Source organism: Balaenoptera ricei, chromosome 9 (assembly GCF_028023285.1).
Source record: "Balaenoptera ricei isolate mBalRic1 chromosome 9, mBalRic1.hap2, whole genome shotgun sequence".
Taxonomy (NCBI): domain Eukaryota; kingdom Metazoa; phylum Chordata; class Mammalia; order Artiodactyla; family Balaenopteridae; genus Balaenoptera; species Balaenoptera ricei.
In genome coordinates, this window is record NC_082647.1 from 58,891,501 (window position 1) to 58,904,497 (window position 12,997).

The window sequence follows — 12,997 nt, forward strand, 5'->3', positions numbered from 1 at the left end:
ATTGTTCCCTGGTTTTATCAATGTGGTCCTATTAGTTTACTATTGCTGCATAACAATATTTGCACAAATTTCTCAGCTTAAAGCAATACACATTTATTAACTCAGAGTTTCTGTTGATCAATCAAAGCTACTTTTATTAGGCCTGCTGCAGTTAAGGGAGAACACTACCTTGAGAGATTCTAGTAATGTCTCAGATGGGGAGATTGGGGAAGGGCTTGGGGATCTGGGCTTAAGTGGTTGAAGGTAGGTTTGTCAAGATAAGAAAACTAATTGTGATGGGGGACAGTCTTTGACATAATAGTTGAGGATTGAGGGACAAAGCAAAGTCAGCTTCTTGACACGAGTCTTGATAAGTAAATTTTTTAATAAGCTACCTATTTGGTCAAGTGAACAATCTATTATCTTGACAGGAGATAGAGCTGTTTGGCCAGAAGGACAAACTATATGGATAAATTGCTTTTCAGGAATTTCCTGAAGCAAATAGTGAAATTGTTGATTGGCTACAGCTTTATATTCCTGGGCAAGAATTTCCTGGAACAAATATTAAGTCAAATTCATGCAGGGGATCTCAGTTCTCAGTCCCAATAATTAAGCTATGTGAATACAAATGGTCTAAATAAATTCTTAAATTATAATTCTGATAAATGATTTTCTAAGTTGTTATATGTCAACTTAACCAAGATCCTTATTTAACTTTAAAACCTTGGACTATTCTTTTTTTTTTTAATTAATGTTTTTTGGAGTATAGTTGCTTTACAATGTTGTGTTAGTTTCTGCTGTACAGCAAAGTGAATCAGCTATACGTATACATATACCCCCTCTTTTTTAGATTTCCTTCCCATAAGGGTCACCACAGAGCACTGAGTAGAGTTCCCTATGCTATACAGTAGTTTCTCATTAGTTATCTATTTTATACATAGAAGTGTATATATGTCAATCCCAATCTCCCAATTATTCCCACCCACCCCTTCCCCCTTGATATCCATACATTTGTTCTCTATGTCTGTGTCTCTATTTCTGCTTTGTAAATAAGTTCATCTGTATGATTTTTTAGATTCCACATATAAGCAATATTATATTTGTTTTTCTCTTTTATTAAATTAATTTTTATTGGAGTATAGTTGCTTTACAATGTTGTGTTAGCTTCTACTGCACAGCAAAATGAATCAGCCATACATATACATATATCCCCTCCCTTTTGATTTCCCTCCCATTTAGGTCACCACAGTGCATTAAGTAGAGTTCCCTGTGCTATACAGTATGTTCCCATCAGTTGTCTATTTTATATATAGTATCAATAGTGTATATGTGTCAATCCCAATCTGCCAATTCCTCCCATTCCACCCCTTTCCCGCTTGGTATCCATACATTTGTTCTCTACATCTGTGTCTCTATTTCTGCTTTGCAAATAAGGTCATGTATACCATTTTTCTAGATTCCATGTGTATGCGTTAATATATGATATTTTTCTCTTTCTGACTTACTTCCCCGTGTATGATAGTCTCTAGGCCCATCCACATCTCTACAAATGACCCAATTTCATTCCTTTTTATGGCTGAGTAATATTCCATTGTATATATATATACCACATCTTCTTTATCCATTCCTCTGTTGATGGACAATTAGGTTGCTTCCATGACCTGGCTATTGTAAATAGTGCTGCTATGAACATTGGGCTGCATGTGTCTTTTTGAATTATGGTTGTCTCAGGGTATATGTCCAGTAATGGGATTGCTGGGTCATATGGTAGTTCTATTTTTAGTTTTTTAAAGAACCTCCATACTGTTTTCCATAGTGGCTGTATCAATTTACATTCCCACCAACAGTGCAAGAGGGTTCCCTTTTCTCCACACCCTCTCCAGCATTTATTGTTTGTAGATTTTTTGATAATAGCCATTCTGACTGGTGTGAGGTGATACCTCACTGTAGTTTTGATTTGCATTTCTCTAATAATTAGTGATGTTGAGTATCTTTTCATGTGTTTGTTGGCCATCTGTATATCTTCTTTGGAGAAATGTCTATTTAGTTCTTCGACCCTTTTTTTTTTTTAATTAATTTATTTATTTGGTTGCACCGGGTCTTATTTATTTATTTATTTTTATATTTATTTTTGGCTGTGTTGGGTCTTCGTTTCTGTGTGAGGGCTTTCTCCAGTTGCGGCAAGCAGGGGCCACTCTTCATCGTGGTGCGCGGGCCTCTTCACTATCGCGGCCTCTCTTGTTGCGGAGCACAGGCTCCAGACGCGCAGGCTCAGTAACTGTGGCTCACGGGCCCAGTTGCTCCGCGGCATGTGGGATCTTCCCAGACCAGGGCTCGAACCCGTGTCCCCTGCATTAGCAGGCAGATTCTCAACCACTGCGCCACCAGGGAAGCCCCTCGACCCGTTTTTTGATTGGGTTGTTTGTTTTTTTGATATTGAGCTGCATGAGCTGTTTGTATATTTTGAAGATTAATCTCTCGTCCGTTGCTTCATTTGCAAATATTTTCTCCCATTCTGAGGGTTGTCTCTTCATCTTGTTTATGGTTTCCTTTGCTGTGCAAAAGCTTTTAAGTTTCATTAGGTCCCATTTGTTGATTTTGCTTTTATTTCCATTTCTCTAGGAGGTGGGTCAAAAAAACATCTTGCTGCGATTTATGTCAAAGAGTGTCCTGCCTATGTTTTCCTGTAAGAGTTTTACAGTGCCTGGTTTCACATTTAGGTCTTTAATCCATTTTGAGTTTATTTTTGTGTACGGTGTTAGGAAGTGTTCTAATTTCATTCTTTTATATGTAGCTGTCCAGTTTTCCCAGCACCACTTATTGAAGAGGCTGTCTTTTCTCCATTGTACATTTTTGCCTCCTTTATCAAAGATAAGGTGACCATATGTGAGTGGGTTTATCTCTGGGTTTTCTATCCTGTTCCATTGATCTATATTTCTGTTTTTATGCCAGTACCATACTGTCTTGATGACTGTAGCTTTGTAGTATAGTCTGAGGTCAGGGAGCCTGATTCCTCCAGCTCTATTTTTCTTTCTCAAGATTGCTTTGGGTAATCAGGGTCTTCTGTGTTTCCATACAAATTGTAAAATGTTTTGTTCAAATTCTGTGAAAAATGCCATTTGTAATTTGATAGGGATTGCACTGGATCTGTAGATTGCTTTGGGTAGTGTAGTTATTTTCTCAATGTTGATTCTTCCAATCCAAGAACATGGTATATCTCTCCATTTGTTTGTGTCGTCTTTGATTTCTTTCCCCAGGATCTGACAGTTTTCTGAGTACAGGTCTTTTGCCTCCTTAGGTAGGTTTATTCCTAGGTATTTTATTCTTTTTGTTGCAATGGTAAATGGGATTGTTTCCCTAATTTCTCTTTCTGATTTTTTGTTGTTAGTGTGTAGGAATGGAAGAGATTTCTGTGTATGAATTTTGTATCTGGCAACTTTACCAAATTCATTGATTAGCTCTAGTAGTAAAACCTTGGACTATTCTTAAATCAAGTTATTTAATGCAGAACCTTGGACACCTAGATGATTTCTAAGTGAAATATAAATCTGAAATGTGGTCACCCAACATATTTTATATATGTGTGTATGTATGTGTGTGTGTGTGTGTGTGTGTGTGTGTGTGTTTCTTATCGTGGATATAATTATTGGTCATGATAATGATTGTATTCATTTTGCTAACTTAAAAAGGTGAAAAATGGATGTATGTGACCATAGAGGGTTTTATGTGTGTATTTATGAGTTCTGTTAATTTTCTGTGTATGACAGATTCTTTTACACTCCTTTCTAGTTTTCTCTATGAAATAGAAGTTAATTAATTTGACTGAAAGTTATTAATCACACCAGTAATCAAAGACTGCTAAAGCAATAGTAGCAGAAAAGTACAACGGTGAATGCAAGATAATGGAATGTGTTTTTGTTTTCAAGGAAAGGAGAGTAGTCTTTTCTTAAAGATTCTGGTTTTTCCTGAATGTGAAAAAGGATTGTGTAAGACAAATCTTGAATAAATATAGAAAATTATAGATTGGCAGGAAAAATTGTATTTGCCTCAAACTATAAATAATAAGCCTGAAAAGAGGCAATGAGATGGATTCAAATTTTGACAAAGTTCACTCAGTTTTGATGGGTTTATTTATAAGATAATTTTAAAAGTAGGGCAGGGACCTCATGAATCCTTTACTGCTAAATGTGATATTAATGCAAATCTAGAATTTGGTTTTCTATATATTAAAATGACAGTTTATCTTGAACTCTTTTGTCTTCTCTTAACGAGGGGTAGTAAATAGTTATTCTTTTACATTCTGTGTGATCTGTCTGCATGTTGGAAATTCCATATCCTAACAAAACTGTTTTCTGTGTTTTGTGACAACTTTGTCAAGCACTTTATTATTAAGCAACAAAAACATAAAGTTCCTCATTTCTGAAAAAGCTAAAATTCCTTTCAATTGTTACCTTCTTCTTATTTAGAATACTGTATTGTCACTTTGATTAACAGGTAGTCAATTTACTGTTTCTCAGGCACACCTTATCCTGTCTTAATAAATGATCTAAAGTACTCTAACTCTTTTGATTTCGCTTTTCCACAATCACATCTTACATTCAGAAAAATAAAATTTTCAGGATTTTCTTTACACATAAAACTTCTTTGAAATTCCCCTAAGGCCCCTGGAAATTCATGAAGATTTGTTCTTTTGCCTTATAAAAGAGGTGATGCCCCAAATAACTGTTTTCTTGACATGTTTTATATTTCTAGATTAGCTCACCTCTAGTGTAAGCACTGATCAAAAGAGTGGTCAAATGAAAGGGTAAATTTTATAGATAAAATATTATTCACATATACGTTTTGGAGATTGTACACATTAAAAAATGAATTGGAAGGCCCTGGAGATTTGTCAGTGCTCTCATTGTCCATAATATCTTCTTACTCCCAGGAAAAACACTGATCAAATTCTTACAAAAAATTATGTACTGCATTCAATAGAGAATTTTACTGTCTTCAGCTTTGACATTGTTAGTTACCACAATATATTAACGGTAATCATTTAGTCTCATTGACAGATGATTCCTGTTACCTTCTAATGCTTGTCAAAAGGCTCACAGGTTGGGCTTCCCTGGTGGCGCAGTGGTTGAGAATCTGCCTGCTAATGCAGGGGACACGGGTTCGAGCCCTGGTCTGGGAAGATCCCACATGCCACGGAGCAACTGGGCCCGTGAGCCACAACTACTGAGCCTGCGCGTCTGGAGCCTGTGCCCCGCAACGGGAGGGGCCGCGATAGTGAAAGGCCCGCGCACCGCGATGAAGAGCGGCCTCCGCACCGCGATGAAGAGTGGCCCCCACTTGCCGCAACTAGAGAAAGCCCTCACACGAAAACTAAGAGACCCAACACAGCCATAAATAAATAAATAAATAAATAAATAAAGTATTAAAAAAAAAAAAAAAAAAAGGCTCACAGGTTAAAATTTTCATCTTCTACAAAGGAAAATCTCAGAATTTCATAGAAAGGACCATACCATGTACTCTTAATTGTTGATAGTTCAATGAAGAGGCTCACGAGTAACAACGTCGGAGCATAAAGATGACATTGCTTGCACAATTGTCAGATATATTTGGGAATGACTTGGGATTTTCAGGACTCTTCTTAGTTCAGAAGGAGATGACTTTGTGAAAGAAGGCTGATGACCCAAGATGCAGTAGAACAAGAAATAAATACATAAAACTGAATGGGGGCTTCCCTGGTGGTGCAGTGGTTAAGAATCCGCCTGCCAATGCAGGGGACACGGGTTTGAGCCCTGGTCCGGGAAGATCCCGCATGCAGCTAAGCCCGTGCTCCACAACTACTGAGCCTGTGCTCCAGAGCCAGCAAGCCACAACTGCTGAAGCCTGAGTGCCTAGAGCCCATGCTCTGCAACAAGAGAAGCCACCGCAATGAGAAGCCCGTTGCGCACCGCAACGAAGAGTAGCCCCCACTCGCCGCAACTAGAGAAAGCCTGTGCGCAGCCAAAAATAAATAAACAAATAAATAAATAACTGAATAAATTGATAAGGAAAATTTAATTATAGTTATTTGGTTTGGAATACTGATGGCATTTATTTGTGAACTGTTTATTTTCTGATGCTTGATGAAGAAGTCCTCTACTTGGTAATTTATCTCTAACTCTCAACATCAAATGTAACTCTCAACAACAAATGAAACATTTTAAAAAATGGCTCCTAACTCTTAGTGTCTCCTCCAGAATTTAGAACCAAATATCTTTAAGGAGTCTCCAAAGTTACTTGCATAGGGTTAAAAAGAAGCTGTCTTCCTTTCACCAGGTATCAAATTCTTATTTTAAAAATTATGTATTGCACCCCAACAGAGAAGATTTTGACATTGTCATAAAAGGTTACACCTGGGAGTCATATTTGAAAATAAATGACATTTAATCAGATAAGGAAATCCCATCATTAACAAGCAAGTGTTGTATTTTATATGTGAAATGCCTACAAATCCCACCTAAAAAAACTAGCCTGGTACCTGTTTTATGGTTAAAGCCTCACAGGTCAAAAGCAACATCACTTACTGGCTGGCCAGGAACCTCAGCATATTGGGGACTTGAAGTGAAAAGGAGTTCACCAGAATCTATAAGAAATGAGATGAAATACTGGTGGATAGATTTTCTTGGGCTTGGTTTCCTAATCTTGGGATAGAAAAAAATAATAGATCCTTTTAAATTATTGAATCTTATACTTCTTAATGACAATACTCAGCAGAATTTAATTCTTTGGGCTCTACAGTTGCTCAGTACTGAATGCTCAAGAAGGCATCCCCAGACGGTTAATAACTTTTGCTGAACTGTGTAAACAATCACTCCAAAGCATAATGAAACCAGCCTTTTGTGTGTGTGATCAAAAATAAATCTCTAGAGGGGCTTCCCTGGTGGCGCAGTGGTTAAGAATCCACCTGCCAATGCAGGAGACACGGGTTCGAGCCCTGGTCCAGGAAGATCCCACATGCTGTGGAGCAACTAAGCCCGTGCGCCACAACTACTGAGCCTGCGCTCTAGAGCCTTCGAGCCACAACTACTGAAGCCTGAGTGCCTAGAGCCCCTGCTCCGCAACAAGAGAAGCCACCGCAATGAGAAGCCCACGCACCGCAACGAAGACCCAACACAGCCAAAAATTTTTTAAATTTAAACAAACAAACAAATAAATAAATCTCTAAAGATTATTTACCATCAAAGAATGGACTGTTAAGCAAAATTATTTAAAACTTGTAAATAAGGCAAAAGGTGGATGACAGGACATTTCAATATCATACCAGAGTATTGTTTAACAGACTAAACCAAGGATTATTTAATTATCTAAAGGAATGTATCTATGTTTGACTTGGCTATTTTCTATTAATTAAACACCCAGTCTCCATGACACACATGTTAACCAGTAGAGAGGAAATTTAAGAAAACTTCTGGTGAATTTACCAGTGACCGTGAACTCGGAAGGAAAAAAGAATCTTTTATTAAGCATCACCTAAGTGTCAAAAACTATACATTACTCATTTAGTCATAAAAACAACCTTGAGTGATAGATCTTATTATCCTCATTTTACAAGTAAGAAAGCTGAAGTTCAACAGGTGAAACGATTTGCCACATTATTTAGCTAGTAAATGGTGGATCCAGGTGTCAAACCCCGAATGTTCTTTCAAAGCCTACGCTTTTTTTTACTACATATTCTACCCCCGTAGTAAAAACTTTTTACTAATGACCACAAAGTTATACCTGCCACTTCTGCAAACCGAAAATGATATCTAAATGTCACCCCCCAAAAATATGCTAGTTAGAAAGGCAGAATTTCATAATGGGAAATGTAAGTGTATGTTCTGCGTGCATAGAGTAAAAGATCTGTGAGTCATCTCCTGCAACCCACTAAGTGTTCAGTTGAAGATTGCTCTTTATCATCTAGCTAGATGGCAATTAGAAGCGTGTGAGACAAAGTATCCCTCAGGAAAAACTGGCTAAAGAATAAATCATTTAAAGTGCTTTACAGACATTACCTAATACATTTTCACACATCCCTGTGAGCTACACAGTGTTATACAAAAAGTGATCCTAATTTGTTTACGATCGTTCAAAGGTGACAGAGTATAAAGTGGAAGGCCAAGATGCTGCTAACAGCATTAGACTTACCTGAGGCCTTGGGCAGTTTTGGCCATTTCAGCTGAAACACCACTAAGTCAATTAACCTCTATTGTTTTCCTTAACCTGTTTAACGAAAATGTCAGTACCATTTGGGCCAGAGGGCTATGTGAAACCAGACAGGTCATTTAGAATTTTTTTCTCCCCTTCAAGTTGCCCCACTCTGATCTGATCAATGGTTAACATCCTTCACCTTAGAAACAATGGGAGATATTCATATTTGCCTTCCCTAAGGGATTTTTTAAAAGCTGTGAACTGTGAATTTCCAGCTAATTTGAAACAACTATTCTACAGAAAGGAAAATTTGTTTCACCCGTTGAGGAAGACCCAGGGCAAAATAATTGCTACACTATTATCCCTTCCCCCCTTTATTTGTTAACTGTTGACAGGAAATGTTGATTTCACCTGAAAAAAACCTGTGTAATTTGGGAATAAAGTGGAAGATGCATTTTTCTGTCCTGGAGAAAGGGTACTGAGGGTGGCAGGGTGGGGCAGAATTTCACATGTGAAAATTTAATATGTATTAGATTGTCTGGGCTTTAATTTTTAAACATATTTTGATGTAAACAAAAAGAAACTGAAGAACTGTTAGGATAATCTTTCCCAAGCTTACCCCCACTCCAGTCTTTCCCATGTCAGTAAGCAGTCCCTGAAGCCACCAGTTGCTCAAGCCAGAAACAGAAGTCACCCTTGATTCTTCTTCTCCCTTATCTTCCCACATGCAACTCCATCAGCATATTCTGTCCATTTTATTACTAAAACCTGTCTCTAATCTGTCCACTTTTCTTTCCATCTCTTCTGCTTTCACCTTTGTCCAAACAGTAAAGTGAATGAGGGTAGGGAGTAAAGAGCTTTCTCAAAAGTACAGATACTTGGGAAAAACTACAATTGGTAGCAGAAGGAAAGGAGATAGAAGAGAAGCTGAAAAGGTGGGAGAAGCAGAATAAAATTGGGATAAGCAGAGAATTTAGACAGAAAGGACGGGAGACCTAAGGTTGACTCCCAAATGTTTCCCGATCTGAAGACAAGGACAGGTGTGAACAGACTGTGAATTCAGGATGTGTTTCTTATACTGAAGACTATAATATCATGTATAAACTTTTACTTTATACAACTTCCAAATGATTACTGAGATTTCTGTATCATGTTTTAAAGTGAAATCTTCCAGATTAAAAAAAAAAAAAAAACTAAACTAAAAACTAAAAGCATATAATAAAATAACTGAGTAATACTTTATAATTTCTTACTCTTTTGTATCAGTTTTTTTGACATTTGAGTACATACAAATCAGATATTTGGTTTTTGTTTTGTTTTGTTTTGGGTATACTTGATCAAAAAATCCAAAGGCCAATATTCAAATTCATGGTGATAAAAACAAGTTTTTTCAGTCTTGTAGAGGAAATTGTTCACTTGTTCAAACAAGCCAAATTCACTTTGGAAAATATTTCTCTATCCCACAATCTTAAAAATTCTAGGAAGAAAAGTGTCTCAATTTTCTCCGTGTTTTTCATTAAATGATCTTTAATCTGAACTTAAGAAATATTAATATTTATTCAGTTCAAGGCATATTCATGTATTAAAAGATAATTTTTAGAAGAGGATATAGCATGACTTTCATACAGATATAAAATGAACATGTGTCAAAGCTTTTATTTAATTCATTAATTAATGAGGGAACCAGAAAGGTATTACAACTGGTTCAAAGGAGAATTCAAAGAATCACATATATATGGGCATTGGGACTGGTGAAATAAATTTGCTTAACAAATGTAAAACTTCAAAACTGCTCAGTATCCATAGAGCAATAATCAACTGAATCCCAATGAGATACAATTTGCATTTCTACGGACAAGAATCATTTGCATTACTATAAGTATTATATAACTTACAGCAATGTAAAATAACTCAAAGACAATAAAAGATTCAGAGACCCGATAGAATCGGATAATCTGGACAATGCCCAGTTTCCCACTGAAGACAACCATGATATCTTGGTCTATTTCTAAGTCTTTCACAAGTTTTCCCTACAAATAATATAAAAAGTATTAATTCCCTGTGCCCCAATGCATAAAATCTGGAGGGAGAGGAATGAAGAAGAGGAAGATAAACATAATAACTGAGTAGATTACAAGGCACAGTGGGCTATGTCCCAAAAGAACTGATAGTTTCCCAATACACACAATATGCACAAGGAAGGAAGATATCTGTTCTGATTGGGTGCTGCCTTGTGCTGAAGGCATACTTAGCATAGACAGAAACAAAGTACTGTGACAAATCAGAGGAGGGAAAGAGTTACATTCCCACAAGGAGCCATGGGGCTTAGTTCATGGAAGAGGCAAAATGTAGCAGGTCTTTAAAGGAGAAAGTTTTTCTGATGGTGGTAACCATTTCACAAAGTATAGGTATATGTGAAAAATCATCACGTTGTACACTATAAACAATTTATTTGTCAATTATACCTTATTAAGGCTGGAGGGGGAAAAAAAAGAAGAAAGATTTTAAATAAGCAGCATATGAGGTACAGGGGGGAAAGTATTCAAGGTAAGGGAATAGTAAGAAAAAAGCAACAGATATATAATGTTCCTGGCTTGTACTCTAGCATGGTTGGATAAAATGAGAACTAAAGAGAAGAAATGGAGATTCAGGCCAAATCACAGACAACCTTACACGTATTAAGAGGCTGGGAATTCATTTTGTTGCAATAGAGAACCACCAAAGTTTTCAAGCAGGGAAATGACAAGATCAAACATAAGCCTTAGACAAATAATTCTAGAGGCAATTGGTTAAAAAGGGATTGAAAAAGTGAGAAATTAAAGGTAAGGAGGCCAGTAGAAAGTGTTGCAATGATCAGGTTGGAGCCTAAACCAGAGCATTCTGGGCAGAAGGAAAGAGTTTTGAGGAAAGAGTTAACGAACAGAATACAGTTATTCACTAAGTGATTCTAGGCTTTTGACTGTGCACTCATACCAGTTAAAAATTAGAGCATATTTATTTAGTTATAAAATATGCACTGCTCTACCAATGAACTAATCCATGTAATCTGAAACAGTCATACATATTCACAAATTTTTTTTCTCTCAAAGAGAGAGAGGTTTAAATCATGTTCACATGCTTAATTTATAAATGGCTTGTTAATTTTGATGGCTTCATATCTGTCGTAACTCTCATCTCAAAGCACCATACACTTACAAGCAAGATCCGTGGTTTATGAGTGGATGTAAATTCTTATTTCAAATAATCTTGATAATTTCATAATTTTTCCTGATTTATTACAGATTTAAGTTGTTCATATATGTATATGTCAGGTGTGATATTTATATGTTATATACTCTGTATATAATCTGTGTCAGGTATATATTATGATATACACACATATTTCTTTTTTTTAACCATGTAATGCAGCTGATGAAGAGTTTATATTAGGAGAAGATTCCATGCTGTATATTCTTCTTGTTTGATAGTGCTTATATGGTTAGAATCATCTTCAATTCACATTCCCATGGGGATTTTTAAAGCCACTTTCCATTTTGTGAGTTGAAGTAAGAGTAGATAATACAATCTGTGAATCCATTTGATAGGCTCATAGGCACAGTATGCTGAGAGTCAACAAATAAGGGAGCTCTTGTCCATCTCTCTCCCCCATGTGTGAATTCCCACCCTCCCCTCAGAATTCCTCTTCAAGTGCACTTGACATGACTCTACAAATAGACCAACTCAGAGTACCAGGGGAAGTCCTTATATTAAATATTAATGAAGCCTTATTTTATTGTATCTAGGAATGCTGAAATAACTTGCTGGGCTCACGATGGATCTGCTCCTGCTTAGCCATGCCATGTCAGCAAACCAAAACTTAGAAAACTTTCATATCTCTATAAATGCTCTGCTTGAGCAGAAATGCAGTATATCCAGTCAGCCAACCCCCAAACAGCAAGCCAACTCTACGCTCTATCCTTATTTCCTTGTTTCTTCTCATCCCAAACAAGGTTGACTATGTGGCCCCAGCCAACCAGATATTTTCTATTTTTCTCTTCCTTGTTCTTTATTCTTTACCCTATAAAAGCTTCCACCCCATTTTACTGTTCTCTGAAAGGAGACTATCCACTTCATGAAGTGTTAACTAAAGTTTGTATCACCTAAAATGTCTTCTTTAATCATTTTTTAACAGGAATTAACTATAAATAGAAGCTTTGGTAATTTGTTCTCACTATCCACTGGCTTACCTTATGAACACAGCTCCCCACTGAAACCCATACTTTAGATATGGCAGAGGAGAAAGAAGATGAGTCAGAGTAGCAGAAATGACTTGAAGGATAGTGGTGGCAAGGAATGAAATGGTAAACATAACAAGATGAATGGTTTTGGAAGGAAAATAAAACTGGTTTCCAACACACTGAGTGTGAGGTACCATGAGACACTCAATGAAGCAGTTTCTGAGGTACGTGAAAGAGGTCTGGAGCACACAAGAGGAATCCAGGTTACATGCATGGATTCAGTGTGATAGCTGTAGTGTAGGTTTCCCAAGAAGAAAAGGAGGCAAACACTTTCATATAAGGGTTTGAAAAAGCAAGCGGACTCTTCTTGGAGATGCATGGGAAAGAAAAAAAGAGAGCCAGAGGGTGTAGCGGTATGGAAGTCAAAAGAGAAGATTTTAAGAAAGCAAATATTTCAACAATGCTGCACAGTCAAAAAGGATAAAGCTAAGATAAAGACATTGGATATGGTAATTTAGGATGTGGTTGACATTTGAAACAGTGGTTTAGGTAATGGAATAGGAGCAGAAGTCAGTTTTCAAGTATTTAAAGAACCAATAAGTAATGAAAAAAACAAAAAAAATCGGAACAGTAAC

At 36.8% G+C, this 12,997-nt stretch overlaps 1 long non-coding RNA gene across 2 annotated transcripts in view; it reads right to left on the reverse strand.

Moving 5' to 3' along the window:
- LOC132371984 (uncharacterized) overlaps window positions 1-12,997 on the reverse strand; it is a 71,098-nt gene that overhangs the window by 54,819 nt on the left and 3,282 nt on the right. The window lies entirely within an intron of this gene.